Here is a 12,994-nt window from a genome sequence, read left to right on the forward strand (position 1 = left end):
CCCTTTCGTCTTGGGAGATGCAAGACGAGCCTGCATTCCAGTCACTGCAGGGATATACGGCCTTATTTCGAGTCAGGGCATCGCGGTGTCCATTCCACTTGAGGCCGCAAATTCAGGGTCCCTCTCACATACCTAGAGCTGAGAGAAGCCTCCTCTTGAGGTGCTTGTGGTAAGGTGGTATTCCTCTGGAGTCGAAGCCAGGGACTAACCTCTCATCTCGAGTTGATTTTTGGTCCACGGAGCTCTTTCGTGTTGCTACAGTGACCTCAGGATCCCTCTAGCCTTGAAACAGTGTTCTTGGGGTTTCTCTGGAGTGCCATCAAGGAAATCAAGGCTCCTTTCATGTGTGATGTGCAACACAGAATTGCTCTGCACGCAGTGCAGGGGAATCGGGCCTCATCTCGCGGCGAGGGGGAAGTCTCATGGGTTTTCTCGAGTTGAGGCGGGAACCTGGGGTATATTCTCCAGTTACGACGGAGATGGCCCTTCCACACACGTGTTTGTTCAGCCACGTCAGGACTCTTGCCTAGTTGCGAGACACAACTCGGGATTCTCCTCGAGGCTTGGCAAGGCAATTGGGACGCCTCTCCAGCTGAGGCGGGAGACCAAGGGTTCCTTTCCACGTGCCACAGGAATCCTGGGACTCCTATCAAGTTTCACGAGGAGTCAGGCATCGTCTCCTTTGGAGGCACTGATCTCCGCGTACCTCTGGAGTTTTCAAAGGATGTGAGGCCTCCGGTCGCGATGAGGTGGGGAACTAGGTCTTTCTCTGTGGTCTCCACAGGGGATTCAGACATCCTTTCATCTTGGGAGATGCAAGACGAGCCTGCATTCAAATCACTGCAGGGATATCCAGCCTTATTTCGCGTCAGGGCATCGCGGTGTCCATTCCACTTGAGGCCGCAAACTCAGGGTCCCTCTCACATACCTAGAGCTGAGAGAAGCCTCCTCTTGAGGTGCTTGTGGTAAGGTGGTATTCCTCTGGAGTCGAAGCCAGGGACTAACCTCTCATCTCGAGTTGATTTTTGGCCCACGGAGCTCTTTCGTGTTGTTACAGTGACCTGAGGATCCCTCTAGCCTTGAAACTGTGTTCTTGGGGTTTCTCTGGAGTGCCATCAAGGAAATCAAGGCTCCTTTCATGTGTGATGTTCAACCCGGAATTGCTCTGCACGCAGTGCGGGGGAATCGGGCCTCATCTCGTGGCGAGGGGGAAGTCTCATGGTTTTTCTCGAGTTGCGGCGGGAACCTGGGGTATATTCTCGAGTTACGACGGGGATGGCCCTTCCACCCACGTGTTTGTTCAGCCACGTCAGGACTCCTGCCTAGTTGCGAGGGAGAACTCTGGATTCTCCTCGAGGCTTGGCAGGGCAATTGGGACGCCTCTCCAGCTGAGGCGGGAGACCAAGTGTCCCTTTCCAAGTGCCACAGGAATCATGGGACTCCTATCAAGTTTCACGAGGAGTCAGGCATCGTCTCCTTTGGAGGCACTGATCTCCGCGTACCTCTGGAGTTTTCAAAGGATGTGAGGCCTCCGGTCGCGATGAGGTGGGGAACGAAGTCTTTCTCTGTGCTTTCCACAGGGGATTCAGACATCCTTTCGTCCTGGGAGATGCAAGACGAGCCTGCATTGAAGTCACTGCAGGGATATCCAGCCTTATTTCGAGTCAGGGCATCGCGGTGTCCATTCCACTTGAGGCCGCAAACTCAGGGTCCCTCTCACATACCTAGAGCTGAGAGAAGCCTCCTCTTGAGGTGCTTGTGGTAAGGTGGCATTCCTCAGGAGTCGAAGCCAGGGACTAACCTCTCATCTCGATTTGATTTTTGGTCCACAGAGTTCTTTCGTGTTGCTACAGTGACCTCAGAATCCCTCTAGCCTTGAAACAGTGATATTGGGGTTTCTCTGGAGTGCCATGAAGGAAATCAAGGCTCCTTTCATGTGTGATGTGCAACACAGAATTGCTCTGCACGCAGTGCAGGGGAATCGGGCCTCATCTCGCGGCGAGGGGGAAGTCTCATGGTTTTTCTCGAGTTGAGGCGGGAACCTGGGGTATATTCTCCAGTTACGACGGGGATGGCCCTTCCACACACGTGTTTGTTCAGCCACGTCAGGACTCTTGCCTAGTTGTGAGACACAACTCGGGATTCTCCGCGAGGCTTGGCAAGGCAATTGGGACGCCTCTCCAGCTGAGGCGGGAGACCAAGGGTCCCTTTCCACGTGCCACAGGAATCCTGGGACTCCTATCAAGTTTCACGAGGAGTCAGGCATCGTCTCCTTTGGAGGCACTGATCTCCGCGTACCTCTGGAGTTTTCAAAGGATGTGAGGCCTCCGGTCGCGATGAGGTGGGGAACTAGGTCTTTCTCTGTGGTCTCCACAGGGGATTCAGACATCCTTTCATCTTGGGAGATGCAAGACGAGCCTGCATTCAAGTCACTGCAGGGATATCCAGCCTTATTTCGAGTCAGGGCATCGCGGTGTCCATTCCACTTGAGGCCGCAAACTCAGGGTCCCTCTCACATACCTAGAGCTGAGAGAAGCCTCCTCTTGAGGTGCTTGTGGTAAAGTGGTATTCCTCTGGAGTCGAAGCCAGGGACTAACCTCTCATCTCGAGTTGATTTTTGGCCCACGGAGCTCTTTCGTGTTGCTACAGTGACCTCAGGATCCCTCTAGCCTTGAAACAGTGTTCTTGGGGTTTCTCTGGAGTGCCATCAAGGAAATCAAGGCTCCTTTCATGTGTGATGTGCAAGACGGAATTGCTCTGCACGCAGTGCAGGGGAATCGGGCCTCATCTCGCGGCGAGGGGGAAGTCTCATGGTTTTTCTCGAGTTGCGGCGGGAACCTGGGGTATATTCTCGAGTTACGACGGGGATGGCCCTTCCACCCACGTGTTTGTTCAGCCACGTCAGGACTCCTGCCTAGTTGCGAGGGACAACTCTGTATTCTCCTCGAGGCTTTGCAGGGCAATTGGGACGCCTCTCCAGCTGAGGCGGGAGACCAAGTGTCCCTTTCCAAGTGCCACAGGAATCCTGGGACTCCTATCAAGTTTCACGAGGAGTCAGGCATCGTCTCCTTTGGAGGCACTGATCTCCGCGTACCTCTGGAGTTTTCAAAGGATGTGAGGCCTCCGGTCGCGATGAGGTGGGGAACTAAGTCTTTCTCTGTGCTTTCCACAGGGGATTCAGACATCCTTTCGTCCTGGGAGATGCAAGACGAGCCTGCATGAAGTCACTGCAGGGATATCCGGCCTTATTTCGAGTCAGGGCATCGCGGTGTCCATTCCACTTGAGGCCACGAACTCAGGGTCCCTCTCACATACCTAGAGCTGAGAGAAGCCTCCTCTTGAGGTGCTTGTGGTAAGGTGGTATTCCTCTGGAGACGAATCCAGGGACTAACCTCTCTTTTCGAGTTGATTTTTGGTCCATAGAGTTCTTTCGTGTTGCTACAGTGACCTCAGGATCCCTCTATCCTTGAAACAGTGTTCTTGGGGTTTCTCTGGAGTGCCATCAAGGAAATCAAGGCTCCTTTCATGTGTGATGTGCAAGACGGAATTGCTCTGCACGCAGTACAGGGGAATTGGGCCTCATCTCGCATCGAGGGGGAAGTCTCATGGTTTTTCTCGAGTTGCGGCGGGAACCTGGGGTATAATCTCGAGTTACGACGGGGATGGCCCTTCCACCCACGTGTTTGTTCAGCCACGTCAGGACTCCTGCCTAGTTGCGAGGGACAACTCGGGATTCTCCTCGAGGCTTGGCAGGGCAGTTGGAACGCCTCTCCAGCTGAGGCGGGAGACCAAGGGTCCCTTTCCACGTGCCACAAGAATCCTGGGACTCCTATCAAGTTTCACGAGGAGTCAGGCATCGTCTCCTTTGAAGGCACTGTTCTCCGCGTACCTCTGGAGTTTTCAAAGGATGTGAGGCCTCCGGTCGCGATGAGGTGGGGAACTAGGTCTTTCTCTGTGGTCTCCAGAGAGGATTCAGACATCCTTTCTTCTTGGGAGATGCAAGACGAGCCTGCATTCAAGTCACTGCAGGGATATCCGGCCTTATTTCGAGTCAGGGCATCGCGGTGTCCATTCCACTTGAGGCCGCAAACTCAGGATCCCTCTCACATACCTAGAGCTGAGAGAAGCCTCCTCTTGAGGTGCTTGTGGTAAGGTGGTATTCCTCAGGAGTCGAAGCCAGGGACTAACCTCTCATCTCGTGTTGATTCTTGGTCCACGGAGCTCTTTCGTGTTGCTACAGTGACCTCAGGATACCTCTAGCCTTGAAACAGTGTTCTTGAGGTTTCTCTGGAGTGCCATCAAGGAAATCAAGGCTCCTTTCATGTGTGATGTGCAACACGGAATTGCTCTGCACGCAGTGCAGGGGAATCGGGCCTCATCTCGCGGCGAGGGGGAAGTCTCAAGGTTTTTCTCGAGTTGTGGCGGGAACCTGGGGTATATTCTCGAGTTACGACGGGGAAGGCCCTTCCACACACGTGTTTCTTCAGCGACGTCAGGACTCCTGCCTAGTTGCGAGGGACAACTCGGGATTTTCCTCGAGGCTTTGCAGGGCAATTGGGACGCCTCTCCAGGTGAGGCGGGAGGCCAAGGGTCCCTTTCCACGTGCCACAGGAATCCTGGGTCTCCCATCAAGTTTCACGAGGAGTCAGGCATCGTCTCCTTTGGAGGCACTGATCTCCGCGTACCTCTGGAGTTTTCAAAGGATGTGAGGCCTCCGGTCGCGATGAGGTGGGGAACTAGGTCTTTCTCTGTGGTCTCCACAGGGGATTCAGACATCCTTTCATCTTGGGAGATGCAAGACGAGCCTGCATTCAAGTCACTGCAGGGATATCCAGCATTATTTCGAGTCAGGGCATCGCGGTGTCCATTCCACTTGAGGCCTCAAACTCAGGGTCCCTCTCACATACCTAGAGCTGAGAGAAGCCTCGTCTTGAGGTGCTTGTGGTAAGGTGGTATTCCTCTGGAGTCGAAGCCAGGGACTAACCTCTCATCTCGAGTTGATTTTTGGCCCACGGAGCTCTTTCGTGTTGCTACAGTGACCTCAGGATCCCTCTAGCCTTGAAACAGTGTTCTTGGGGTTTCTCTGGAGTGCCATGAAGGAAATCAAGGCTCCTTTCATGTGTGATGTGCAACACGGAATTGCTCTGCACGCAGTGCAGGGGAATCGGGCCTCATCTCGCGGCGAGGGGGAAGTCTCATGGTTTTTCTCGAGTTGCGGCGGGAACCTGGGGTATATTCTCGAGTTACGACGGGGATGGCCCTTCCACACACGTGTTTCTTCAGCGACGTCAGGACTCCTGCCTAGTTGCGAGGGACAACTCTGGATTCTCCTCGAGGCTTGGCAGGGCAATTGGGACGCCTCTCCAGCTGAGGCGGGAGACCAAGTGTCCCTTTCCAAGTGCCACAGGAATCCTGGGACTCCTATCAAGTTTCACGAGGAGTCAGGCATCGTCTCCTTTGGAGGCACTGATCTCCGCGTACCTCTGGAGTTTTCAAAGGATGTGAGGCCTCCGGTCGCGATGAGGTGGGGAACTAAGTCTTTCTCTGTGCTTTCCACAGGGGATTCAGACATCCTTTCGTCCTGGGAGATGCAAGACGAGCCTGCATTGAAGTCACTGCAGGGATATCCGGCCTTATTTCGAGTCAGGGCATCGCGGTGTCCATTCCACTTGAGGCCGCAAACTCAGGGTCCCTCTCACATACCTAGAGCTGAGAGAAGCCTCCTCTTGAGGTGCTTGTGGTAAGGTGGTATTCCTCTGGAGTCGAAGCCAGGGACTAACCTCTCTTTTCGAGTTGATTTTTGGTCCACAGAGTTCTTTCGTGTTGCTACAGTGACCTCAGGATCCCTCTATCCTTGAAACAGTGTTCTTGGGGTTTCTCTGGAGTGCTATCAAGGAAATCAAGGCTCCTTTCATGTGTGATGTGCAAGACGGAATTGCTCTGCACGCAGTACAGGGGAATTGGGCCTCATCTCGCATCGAGGGGGAAGTCTCATGGTTTTTCTCGAGTTGCGGCGGGAACCTGGGGTATATTCTCGAGTTACGACGGGGATGGCCCTTCCACCCACGTGTTTGTTCAGCCACGTCAGGACTCCTGCCTAGTTGCGAGGGACAACTCGGGATTCTCCTCGAGGCTTGGCAGGGCAATTGGAACGCCTCTCCAGCTGAGGCGGGAGACCAAGGGTCCCTTTCCACGTGCCACAAGAATCCTGGGACTCCTATCAAGTTTCACGAGGAGTCAGGCATCGTCTCCTTTGAAGGCACTGATCTCCGCGTACCTCTGGAGTTTTCAAAGGATGTGAGGCCTCCGGTCGCGATGAGGTGGGGAACTAGGTCTTTCTCTGTGGTCTCCACAGGGGATTCAGACATCCTTTCTTCTTGGGAGATGCAAGACGAGCCTGCATTCAAGTCACTGCAGGGATATCCGGCCTTATTTCGAGTCAGGGCATCGCGGTGTCCATTCCACTTGAGGCCGCAAACTCAGGATCCCTCTCACATACCTAGAGCTGAGAGAAGCCTCCTCTTGAGGTGCTTGTGTTAAGGTGGTATTCCTCAGGAGTCGAAGCCAGGGACTAACCTCTCATCTCGTGTTGATTCTTAGTCCACGGAGCTCTTTCGTGTTGCTACAGTGACCTCAGGATCCCTCTAGCCTTGAAACAGTGTTCTTGGGGTTTCTCTGGAGTGCCATCAAGGAAATCAAGGCTCCTTTCATGTGTGATGTGCAACACGGAATTGCTCTGCACGCAGTGCAGGGGAATCGGGCCTCATCTGGCGGCGAGGGGGAAGTCTCATGGTTTTTCTCGAGTTGCGGCGGGAACCTGGGGTATATTCTCGAGTTACGACGGGGATGGCCCTTCCACACACGTGTGTGTTCAGCCATGTCAGGACTTCTGCCTAGTCGCGAGGGACAACTCTGGATTCTCCTCGAGGCTTGGCAGGGCAATTGGGACGCCTCTCCAGCTGAGGCGGGAGACCAAGTGTCCCTTTCCAAGTGCCACAGGAATCCTGGGACTCCTATCAAGTTTCACGAGGAGTCAGGCATCGTCTCCTTTGGAGGCACTGATCTCCGCGTACCTCTGGAGTTTTCAAAGGATGTGAGGCTATCGGTCGCGATGAGGTGGGGAACTAAGTCTTTCTCTGTGCTTTCCACAGGGGATTCAGACATCCTTTCGTCCTGGGAGATGCAAGACGAGCCTGCATTGAAGTCACTGCAGGGATATCCGGCCTTATTTCGAGTCAGGGCATCGCGGTGTCCATTCCACTTGAGGCCGCAAACTCAGGGTCCCTCTCACATACCTAGAGCTGAGAGAAGCCTCCTCTTGAGGTGCTTGTGGTAAGGTGGTATTCCTCTGGAGACGAATCCAGGGACTAACCTCTCTTTTCGAGTTGATTTTTGGTCCACAGAGTTCTTTCGTGTTGCTACAGTGACCTCAGGATCCCTCTAGCCTTGAAACAGTGTTCTTTGGGTTTCTCTGGAGTGCCATCAAGGAAATCAAGGCTCCTTTCATGTGTGATGTGCAAGACGGAATTGCTCTGCACGCAGTACTGGGGAATCGGGCCTCATCTCGCATCGAGGGGGAAGTCTCATGGTTTTTCTCGAGTTGCGGCGGGAACCTGGGGTATATTCTCGAGTTACGATGGGGATGGCCCTTCCACCCACGTGTTTGTTCAGCCACGTCAGGACTCCTGCCTAGTTGCGAGGGACAACTCGGGATTCTCCTCGAGGCTTGGCAGGGCAATTGGAACGCCTCTCCAGCTGAGGCGGGAGACCAAGGGTCCCTTTCCACGTGCCACAAGAATCCTGGGACTCCTATCAAGTTTCACGAGGAGTCAGGCATCGTCTCCTTTGAAGGCACTGATCTCCGCGTACCTCTGGAGTTTTCAAAGGATGTGAGGCCTCCGGTCGCGATGAGGTGGGGAACTAGGTCTTTCTCTGTGGTCTCCACAGGGGATTCAGACATCCTTTCTTCTTGGGAGATGCAAGACGAGCCTGCATTCAAGTCACTGCAGGGATATCCGGCCTTATTTCGAGTCAGGGCATCGCGGTGTCCATTCCACTTGAGGCCCCAAACTCAGGGTCCCTCTCACATACCTAGAGCTGAGAGAAGCCTCCTCTTGAGGTGCTTGTGGTAAGGTGGTATTCCTCTGGAGTCGAAGCCAGGGACTAACCTCTCATCTCGAGTTGATTTTTGGCCCACGGAGTTCTTTCGTGTTGTTACAGTGACCTGAGGATCCCTCTAGCCTTGAAACAGTGTTCTTGGGGTTTCTCTGGAGTGCCATCAAGGAAATCAAGGCTCCTTTCACGTGTGATGTGCAACACGGAATTGCTCTGCACGCAGTGCAGGGGAATCGGGCCTCATCTCGTGGCGAGGGGGAAGTCTCATGGTTTTTCTCGAGTTGCGGCGGGAACCTGGGGTATATTCTCGAGTTACGACGGGGATGGCCCTTCCACCCACGTGTTTGTTCAGCCACGTCAGGACTCCTGCCTAGTTGCGAGGGACAACTCTGGATTCTCCTCGAGGCTTGGCAGGGCAATTGGGACGCCTCTCCAGCTGAGGCGGGAGACCAAGGGTCCCTTTCCAAGTGCCACAGGAATCCTGGGACTCCTATCAAGTTTCACTAGGAGTCAGGCATCGTCTCCTTTGGAGGCACTGATCTCCGCGTACCTGTGGAGTTTTCAAAGGATGTGAGGCCTCCGGTCGCGATGAGGTGGGGAACTAAGTCTTTCTCTGTGCTTTCCACAGGGGATTCAGACATCCTTTCGTCCTGGGAGATGCAAGACGAGCCTGCATTGAAGTCACTGCAGGGATATCCAGCCTTATTTCGAGTCAGGGCATCGCGGTGTCCATTCCACTTGAGGCCGCAAACTCAGGGTCCCTCTCACATACCTAGAGCTGAGAGAAGCCTCCTCTTGAGGTGCTTGTGGTAAGGTGGTATTCCTCTGGAGACGAATCCAGGGACTAACCTCTCTTTTCGAGTTGATTTTTGGTCCACAGAGTTCTTTCGTGTTGCTACAGTGACCTCAGGATCCCTCTAGCCTTGAAACAGTGTTCTTTGGGTTTCTCTGGAGTGCCATCAAGGAAATCAAGGCTCCTTTCATGTGTGATGTGCAAGACGGAATTGCTCTGCACGCAGTACTGGGGAATCGGGCCTCATCTCGCATCGAGGGGGAAGTCTCATGGTTTTTCTCGAGTTGCGGCGGGAACCTGGGGTATATTCTCGAGTTACGATGGGGATGGCCCTTCCACCCACGTGTTTGTTCAGCCACGTCAGGACTCCTGCCTAGTTGCGAGGGACAACTCGGGATTCTCCTCGAGGCTTGGCAGGGCAATTGGAACGCCTCTCCAGCTGAGGCGGGAGACCAAGGGTCCCTTTCCACGTGCCACAAGAATCCTGGGACTCCTATCAAGTTTCACGAGGAGTCAGGCATCGTCTCCTTTGAAGGCACTGATCTCCGCGTACCTCTGGAGTTTTCAAAGGATGTGAGGCCTCCGGTCGCGATGAGGTGGGGAACTAGGTCTTTCTCTGTGGTCTCCACAGGGGATTCAGACATCCTTTCTTCTTGGGAGATGCAAGACGAGCCTGCATTCAAGTCACTGCAGGGATATCCGGCCTTATTTCGAGTCAGGGCATCGCGGTGTCCATTCCACTTGAGGCCGCAAACTCAGGGTCCCTCTCACATACCTAGAGCTGAGAGAAGCCTCCTCTTGAGGTGCTTGTGGTAAGGTGGTATTCCTCTGGAGACGAATCCAGGGACTAACCTCTCTTTTCGAGTTGATTTTTGGTCCACGGAGTTCTTTCGTGTTGCTACAGTGACCTCAGGATCCCTCTAGCCTTGAAACAGTGTTCTTGGGGTTTCTCTGGAGTGCCATCAAGGAAATCAAGGCTCCTTTCATGTGTGATGTGCAACACGGAATTGCTCTGCACGCAGTGCAGGGGAATCGGGCCTCATCTCGCGGCGAGGGGGAAGTCTCATGGTTTTTCTCGAGTTGCGGCGGGAACCTGGGGTATATTCTCAAGTTACGACGGGGATGGCCCTTCCACCCACGTGTTTCTTCAGCGACGTCAGGACTCCTGCCTAGTTGCGAGGGACAACTCGGGATTCTCCTCGAGGCTTTGCAGGGCAATTGGGACGCCTCTCCAGGTGAGGCGGGAGACCAAGGGTCCCTTTCCACGTGCCACAGGAATCCTGGGACTCCTATCAAGTTTCACGAGGAGTCAGGCATCGTCTCCTTTGGAGGCACTGATCTCCGCGTACCTCTGGAGTTTTCAAAGGATGTGAGGCCTCCGGTCGCGATGAGGTGGGGAACTAGGTCTTTCTCTGTGGTCTCCACAGGGGATTCAGACATCCTTTCATCTTGGGAGATGCAAGACGAACCTGCATTCAAGTCACTGCAGGGATATCCAGCCTTATTTCGAGTCAGGGCATCGCGGTGTCCATTCCACTTGAGGCCGCAAACTCAGGGTCCCTCTCACATACCTAGAGCTGAGAGAAGCCTCCTCTTGAGGTGCTTGTGGTAAGGTGGTATTCCTCTGGAGTCGAAGCCAGGGACTAACCTCTCATCTCGAGTTGATTTTTGGTCCACGGAGCTCTTTCGTGTTGCTACAGTGACCTCAGGATCCCTCTAGCCTTGAAACAGTGTTCTTGGGGTTTCTCTGGAGTGCCATCAAGGAAATCAAGGCTCCTTTCATGTGTGATGTGCAACACGGAATTGCTCTGCACGCAGTGCAGGGGAATCGGGCCTCATCTCGCGGCGAGGGGGAAGTCTCATGGTTTTTCTCGAGTTGCGGCGGGAACCCGGGGTATATTCTCGAGTTACGACGGGGATGGCCCTTCCACCCACGTGTTTCTTCAGCGACGTCAGGACTCCTGCCTAGTTGCGAGGGACAACTCTGGATTCTCCTCGAGGCTTGGCAGGGCAATTGGGACGCCTCTCCAGCTGAGGCGGGAGACCAAGTGTCCCTTTCCAAGTGCCACAGGAATCCTGGGACTCCTATCAAGTTTCACGAGGAGTCAGGCATCGTCTACTTTGGAGGCACTGATCTCCGCGTACCTCTGGAGTTTTCAAAGGATGTGAGGCTATCGGTCGAGATGAGGTGGGGAACTAAGTCTTTCTCTGTGCTTTCCACAGGGGATTCAGACATCCTTTCGTCCTGGGAGATGCAAGACGAGCCTGCATTGAAGTCACTGCAGGGATATCCGGCCTTATTTCGAGTCAGGGCATCGCGGTGTCCATTCCACTTGAGGCCGCAAACTCAGGGTCCCTCTCACATACCTAGAGCTGAGAGAAGCCTCCTCTTGAGGTGCTTGTGGTAAGGTGGTATTCCTCTGGAGACGAATCCAGGGACTAACCTCTCTTTTCGAGTTGATTTTTGGTCCACAGAGTTCTTTCGTGTTGCTACCGTGACCTCAGGATCCCTCTAGCCTTGAAACAGTGATCTTGGGGTTTCTCTGGAGTGCCATCAAGGAAATCAAGGCTCCTTTCATGTGTGATGTGCAAGACGGAATTGCTCTGCACGCAGTACAGGGGAATCGGGCCTCATCTCGCATCGAGGGGGAAGTCTCATGGTTTTTCTCGAGTTGCGGCGGGAACCTGGGGTATATTCTCGAGTTACGACGTGGATGGCCCTTCCACCCACGTGTTTGTTCAGCCACGTCAGGACTCCTGCCTAGTTGCGAGGTACAACTCGGGATTCTCCTCGAGTCTTGGCAGGGCAATTGGAACACCTCTCCAGCTGAGGCGGGAGACCAAGGGTCCCTTTCCACGTGCCACAAGAATCCTGGGACTCCTATCAAGTTTCACGAGGAGTCAGGCATCGTCTCCTTTGGAGGCACTGATCTCCGCGTACCTCTGGAGTTTTCAAAGGATGTGAGGCCTCCGGTCGCGATGAGGTGGGGAACTAGGTCTTTCTCTGTGGTCTCCACAGGGGATTCAGACATCCTTTCTTCTTGGGAGATGCAAGACGAGCCTGCATTCAAGTCACTGCAGGGATATCCGGCCTTATTTCGAGTCAGGGCATCGCGGTGTCCATTCCACTTGAGGCCGCAAACTCAGGATCCCTCTCACATACCTAGTGCTGAGAGAAGCCTCCTCTTGAGGTGCTTGTGGTAAGGTGGTATTCCTCAGGAGTCGAAGCCAGGGACTAACCTCTCATCTCGTGTTGATTCTTGGTCCACGGAGCTCTTTCGTGTTGCTACAGTGACCTCAGGATCCCTCTAGCCTTGAAACAGTGTTCTTGGGGTTTCTCTGGAGTGCCATCAAGGAAATCAAGGCTCCTTTCATGTGTGATGTGCAAGACGGAATTGCTCTGCACGCAGTGCAGGGGAATCGGGCCTCATCTCGCGGCGAGGGGGAAGTCTCATGGTTTTTCTCGAGTTGCGGCGGGAACCTGGGGTATATTCTCGAGTTACGACGGGGATGGCCCTTCCACACACGTGTGTGTTCAGCCATGTCAGGACTCCTGCCTAGTTGCGAGGGACAACTCGGGATTCTCCTAGAGGCTTTGCAGGGCAATTGGGACGCCTCTCCAGCTGAGGCGGGAGACCAAGGGTCCCTTTCCATGTGCCACAGGAATCCTGGGTCTCCTATCAAGTTTCACGAGGAGTCAGGCATCGTCTCCTTTGGAGGCACTGATCTCCGCATACCTCTGGAGTTTTCAAAGGATTTGAGGCCTCCTGTCGCGATGAGGTGGGGAACTAGGTCTTTCTCTGTGGTCTCCACAGGGGATTCAGACACCCTTTCGTCTTGAGAGATGCAAGACGAGCCTGCATTCCAGTCACTGCAGGGATATCCGGCCTTATTTCGAGTCAGGGCATCGCGGTGTCCATTCCACTTGAGGCCACAAACTCAGGGTCCCTCTCACATACCTAGAGCTGAGAGAAGCCTCCTCTTGACGTGCTTGTGGTAAGGTGGTATTCCTCTGGAGTCGAAGCCAGGGACTAACCTCTCATCTCGAGTTGATTTTTGGTCCACGGAGCTCTTTCGTGTTGCTAC

This window comes from Cervus elaphus, chromosome 32 (assembly GCF_910594005.1).
Source record: "Cervus elaphus chromosome 32, mCerEla1.1, whole genome shotgun sequence".
Classification (NCBI taxonomy): domain Eukaryota; kingdom Metazoa; phylum Chordata; class Mammalia; order Artiodactyla; family Cervidae; genus Cervus; species Cervus elaphus.